The sequence below is a fragment of the Papaver somniferum genome, unplaced genomic scaffold (assembly GCF_003573695.1).
Source record: "Papaver somniferum cultivar HN1 unplaced genomic scaffold, ASM357369v1 unplaced-scaffold_19, whole genome shotgun sequence".
Taxonomy (NCBI): Eukaryota; Viridiplantae; Streptophyta; class Magnoliopsida; order Ranunculales; family Papaveraceae; genus Papaver; species Papaver somniferum.
Window position 1 is genome coordinate 48,576 of NW_020628818.1, and position 6,381 is coordinate 54,956.

At 36.9% G+C, this 6,381-nt stretch overlaps 1 long non-coding RNA gene and 1 pseudogene across 1 annotated transcript; both read left to right on the forward strand.

The window, feature by feature from the left end:
- Nucleotides 1–2,314: 2,314 nt before the first annotated feature.
- Nucleotides 2,315–4,167, forward strand: LOC113338289 (annotated as a pseudogene).
- A 403-nt stretch (nucleotides 4,168–4,570) lies between these two features.
- LOC113338318 lies at nucleotides 4,571–5,951 on the forward strand. Its single transcript, XR_003354722.1, has 3 exons — nucleotides 4,571–4,874; nucleotides 5,019–5,235; nucleotides 5,752–5,951. It is a non-coding gene; the product is annotated as an uncharacterized LOC113338318 (long non-coding RNA).
- Nucleotides 5,952–6,381: the final 430 nt, after the last annotated feature.

Here is a 6,381-nt window from a genome sequence, read left to right on the forward strand (position 1 = left end):
GCGTATTATACTTGCTCATTCTTGATCACAAACTCTCCCATCAAAACTTCATTTTCTTTGATTGATTTCTTTATGATGTATAAAAAATATTTGAGCAGTGGAATCACACTATGACAGCTATAAAAAATACCCAACTTAGCAGTCTTGTTTAATTAAAATACTAATATTAAATCCACCAACTGCTTACATGTATCGTATGTAGAATTGTTTCTCCTGCTAGCCACAATCTCGAGAGCAAAGAGATAAAGAGATAACAACTGGATTAGGTTAGGTTTAGGTTACATACCTTGATTACTGATCTCCACCTTTATCTGATTCTCTTTCCTACCCGTTGAATGCGTATGTAGGTCCGATGGTCTTGTATTTTTTTGTAGAACTTGACCACTAATCCATGTATATTTCCCGTTTTCGACAATTAATGGTGTCATACAGCTCAAACAATGCTTCAAATCGCCTACTGCTGATTTGCCAAGCATAATGGAAACCATTATTGTTTGCTAGGGTTACATAATGCGCCAAGCATTAATCTAGAGTATCAAGGTGTACCTAGTAGTAGTTTGGCTCACCAAGGAAGATAAATAGGTTATAACTTCTAATGTACAAAAATAATTAGTACATCAGACTGGTCTACAATCGAACTTCGAGTCCGAACTTCTCGGCTTGTTTACAGAAATTCTCAATTACTTCCTTCATCTATACTCTACAAAAGCACGGATTAAGTTACACAGATATATAACACCAAAACATAAAAGGAATTCCTCAAGTACAAATATCACCAGATCCATGTATTGAGCTTTCTATTTTCCAATCTTATAGATCACACAACAACTAAAAGTAAAATGGGAAGGTTAAAAACTTAAAAGCATAGAAAACAAATAAAAAGAAAAGTAAGTTCATTACCTAATCCATGTACAACAGAAAAAGTGAACCAAGAGATTATATTTCATCGTTTCATTCTTCACCGCCCGAGAGGATATATGACCAACAACTGCAAAACAAAATTAAAAAAAAAAATGTCATGATTTCACCATTTTATAGCTTACATGAATTAATTATTATGGCTATGAAGCTCCGCAATGACAGAAATCAACCGAAACCGGAAGAAAACAACCGAGACCGAAAGAAAACAACGATAAACCCTATAAGAAGGAAAAAAGGCCAATGAAATCCTCAAAGAAGGGGGGAAAGGTGACACCTGAGCTTTTTCCTTTGCTCGAATGCATAAATAATATTAATTGATATTTTCAAATTTATACGACTTTTATAAGTGAACCCTAATATCAAAAATATATGTGATAAAATATCAAAAATAATAAACCATCATATCAAAAATAACAAACCCTAACTCTGTAAAAAAAACTATCGGGAGAATGAGAACAGATTAAAAAGCTTTCTGAAAAAATTTAAGAATGGAAAATGTGGTTTTAGGGATGTGCAAAAGAGTAAAGCAGAAAGAAAATGAAAAAGAAAGAGTCAGAGAGAGAGAGAGTGGATTTCTTCATACCCCTAATTGTTGATGGGCCATTGACATTTACGGCCGATGACCTTTTATGTGCAACTGCAGAAATAATGGGGAAGAGTACTTATGGGACAGTTTATAAGGCCACATTGGAAGATGGTAGTGAAGTTGCAGGGAAGAGATTGAGGGAAAAAATTGCTAGAAGTCCTAGGAAATTCGAAGAAATTAAGCTTGAGTTTGCTTCCAGTTCAGGTGATGATAGTGGTGCTGGTGTTAGTGGCTCTGGTGATGGTGCCACCGTCGCCGCCCCTACAAATTGATGGGCACCTCTTAGAAGTTGATGTTGCTTTTGGTTGAAAATAGTATAGATATTGTATTAGCAGTTGTAGTAAAGTTATGTTTGAGATTAAATTCTTTTATTCTTAAAGTTTTGTCTAATGTTTGAGAACGGGAACTTGTTCTTAATCTCTCAGTATGTAAATATAAGTTTACTACTACTAATTTAGTCCATTTCACCGTAAAATATGTTCTTTACATGCCCGCATTAGTATTATTATCACCCACCTCTTTAAGAGTCTTACATAATAAGGCGGCAGGGATTTTAGAAGTTAAAATTAAAACCCAGCAGAAAGCATTGGTTTATTTTCTTAGGGGCACACAGCAAGATTATGGCTGGCACTTTTGAATTTGCTAAGAGAAGGTTTCTATTTCTTGAACTTCCAAGTTCTGCAACGGACATCTACCTTCCGACTTCTAATTCTTGCCAAGTTTCCTTTTTCACGCTGCCCTATTTCAAATTTCTAAACAGAACACGCTTTCATATTTCTTATATATTATCGTCTGATCTCCCTATAGATCCACAGTTCATCATAATCCTACATTATCCCTCACCTTTCTTTCTTCAATCTTCTTCTCTAAATCACTCATCAATCTTCTGCAACTCCCTCACCAATTTCTCTTAAAATCCCTGTTCAATCTTCTATACTTCATTCATCAAAAATGGATATTGAATCAGGGAAATTTGATTCACAGAGCAACAATGGCAGATATTTAGAAAGTGGGTTTGAATGGTTTAAGGGTTTCATTGGGAAGCTCATACAAAGTGGAACCAAATTTGAGGGTAAAGTAGAAAAATTGGGGAGAGACGATCCAAGAAGACTAATTCACTCCTTGAAAGTTGGAATAACCCTAGCATTGGTCGCTATTCTCTTCTATTTTAGTCCCATTTATGGTGGATTCAAGTCTGCAACAATGTGTGCAATCTTAACAGTGGTTGTCGTTTTTGAGTTTAGTGTTGGTGCCACTTTGGGTAAAGGAATGAACAGGGCAATCGCAACATTTGCAGGTGCTGGTTTAGGGGTTGCTATTCATCACCTAGCAGACCTAGCCGGAAAGGGAGGAGAACCCATTCTTCTCGGTTCTTTTGTATTCTTATTGGCCGCTGTCGGGTCCTTTTCTAGGTTTTTTCCCGGTATCAAAGCAAGATATGATTACGGAGTTTTAACTTTCATATTAACATTCAGTTTAGTTTCTGTATCGGGTTACAGGATTGATGAAATCTTTGAATTGGTTCTTCACAGATTCTCCACTGTTTTGATCGGTTGTCTTATATGGTGTGATGATCTCAGTCTTTGTTTATCCTGTATGGGCTGGAGAAGATTTGCATAATCAAACTTGTCTCAACATGGAAAAACTTGGGGATTTATTAGAAGCAATTGGAAGAGATGGTCTAGTTCATGACAACACTAGCAAATACTTACTTCACCTTCCTGGATGTGAAAGTGTTATAAACTCAAAGGCAGCTGTAGAATCTCTTGTTAATTTTGCCAAGAGGGAGCCACCACACGGAAAGTTTAGATATGGTCATCCATGGAAGCACTATTTGAAGATCAACATGGTAACTCGTCAATGTGCATACAAGATTCAATCTCTTTGCAACTCCATCAAAACTTCTCAAACCCAATCAGTGGAATTAAGTAAGATGATTCAAAAGGAAAATATGACAGTGAGTACAGAGTTAGGGAAAGCATTAAAAGAATTATCAAATTCAATTAAGATGATGGCATATTCTGAATCTATTTTAAAACATCTTAGCAACTCAACGGATGCCGCAGATAATATCAAAGTTTCCCTACAGTCATGTAAATTGGAGGATACAAACATCTTTGAGCTGATGCCGGAAATTCAAACAACTACTCTACTGATGGAAGTCATTGAGAGCATAGGAAGTATTATTGATTCAGTTCATGAACTTTCTAGCCTAGCAAAGTTCAAAGGTTCAGAGGTGCCAAAACCGCAAGTGGAGTGTATTTGTAGTGATGATCAGGCAGCACATGTTGTTATTATGGTATGTGCACTATCTTCAGATCTGGAAAGTGGAGTTTCACAAGACAATTGCCATTTGTGATCATTGTAACTGTGTTAAAAGAAACTTGTAATTAGAAGCCTTCGATTTCTGCAACTGTATATGTAAAGGTAAATGGTGAGCTAACCTGAATTACCATGAGCAATTTGGTGATTCATTTATTCTTTAGTTAGTAAAAATTTATTCCCTTCTGCATGTTTTCTTAAACGTATTATTGATCATTTCTTTGTTGCAATTGAACATTTTTAAAGAACTGTTTATCTTGGTGATGAGGTCTCACTGCATACAACGCAAAAATAGAGCATGCCAGACATTAGAGTTGAGCAATACCCGAGAACTTAAGGATATTTGAGATGGAAGTTCAGTTCTGACTTTTAAAATATTCCATAACATTATGAGGCTTTTGTGGTTACACTAGATGGCAGTACAACTTGTGTTTGTTTTGGCAGTCACAGAGGGAATTCTAGTAGGCACAATCATGATTTTGCTATGCCGTACGTGGGTCAATGATTATAGTAATGAAAAAGTGGTGTGATGGATTATGTATCCAAAGAAACAACAAAACAGAAGGATCATTTACATACTACTAGAGAGGACACACACAGGTACACTCATTTCAGGTCCTTAGAGTTGGGGAGTTTAGAAGGGAAATTGAGAGTGGGTGATTAACCTTATCACATGGTAGAATGGATATAGGGTGGAATGAAGTGGATGGTTGGCAGTGGGGGGTGCAGCTGCAATGGGGCCTGAAGTGGAAACTGGGGGTGAAGTTGGTGAGGAATTAGTTATTTTGACGGGCCATTGCCATTTACTGCAGATGATTTTTATCCGAAACTGCAGAAAAAATGAGGGAAATACTTATGCGATAGTTTATGATTGACGGAAAAGATTGCTAGAAGTCGCAGGGAGTTTGAAATAGAGGTTAATTTTCTTGCGAAGGTTCGTATCTGAATATATGGGCTCTTAGAGCTTATTATTTAGGCCCCAAAGGAGAAAAGCTTCTCGTGTTTGATTACATGCCTAAAGGGAGTCTTGCCACTTTCCTCCATGGTAAGGAACTTCAACCAACTCTATTTAGTTCTTTTCTGTCTAAATTATAGTTGAAACTTGAATTAATTGGTTCGATTGCTGCTTTGGTTGTACAGCTTCAAATTGTTTTTGCAAAAAGTTAATTGCTTATGTTGATATATGCAGCTCGAGGTCCTGATATGCCCATTGATTGGCCAACAAGGATGAACATAGCCATCGGTGCAGCTCGTGGTTTAAGCTATTTTCACCACAATGAGATAGGTGTGTTAGTGTAGTTGCTGATAATGGTGATCCGGCTAGTGTTGGTCGTGTTTAAATGCAAGTTTATGGAGTTGATGAATGTTGGACTTAAGGTTGTGTTATCACCAACGAGACAATAGCAGTAAGTTACAGACAAAGACTCTGGTTTAGAGAACCATGTGCTTAATGAAAAGATAATTATGTGGTATTCTGTTTGCAATTTAAAATATTTCAGGTATTTTGTTTTAGGATTAGAACCTATTATCAGGTATGAAATTTTTGTTCATCCCATCTTCCTATTGTTAAAAGATGGGAAGGAAATATCTGCAATAGTTCTGCAAAATTCAAATTTCAGATATACATATATCTTTATCTTTTGAAACTCATTTATAAAATTGGAATCATAAAAAGCCTGGCCTGAGTTGCATCCTTTCTGGACACAGAAAAGTTGATCCTGACACTTTAGTGAAGAAAATTACAAATTTCTTAGCAGGCTCTTTGAGTGCAGGGAGAAACAAGAATAGGTTTAAAGCACCTAAAAACATTTCTGAAGTCTGGCTTCCTCCAGAAAATAATCACGTTAAAGTTAACTGTGATGTTTTTTTCTGTAATCGTACTAAAACTGGTGGACTGGGACTAATAGCTCGTGATATTGCAGGTATGCACATTGGCTCAGAATGCACCAGCATTGGCAGAGCAGTAGAAGCGGAAGAGTTGGAGTGCTTGGCAGCAGAAAAGGCAGTAGCATGGGCATTCTCCAGATGAAACAAGAAAGTTATTTTTGAAGCTGATTCTCAGCTAGTAGTTAAAGCAATTAATGAAATGAAAATGGAGTCTCTTGGCAACACAGAGGCATCACTGAAGACATCCTATTTGAAGGAATTTGACAGTTGGAGTTTGAACTCCTCTAACTGTTGTACAACTTCAATTTGTTTTTGCAAAAAGTTGATTGCTGGGTTTGAACTCCTCTTAACTGTTGTTATCTTCATATATGCAGCTTGAGGTCCTGATATGCCCAGCTTGTGGTTTATGCCAAAAATCACTGAGTATTGCCTGTGACAACTCATGACCACTGCTGTCGATTCAGATATAGCTGCAACAACAGCAGCTCTATGATACCGTGCTCCAGGACTGTAAGGCAAACACAAAAACCGATGTCTACAGACTACAATTTAGCAGTAATCGCATTAGAATCTCTGACTGGGAAATCTCCTGGAGAGGCAATGCATGGTGTTGATTTACCACAATGGTGAACTTCAATTGTGAAGGAAGAATGGACAATTGAAGT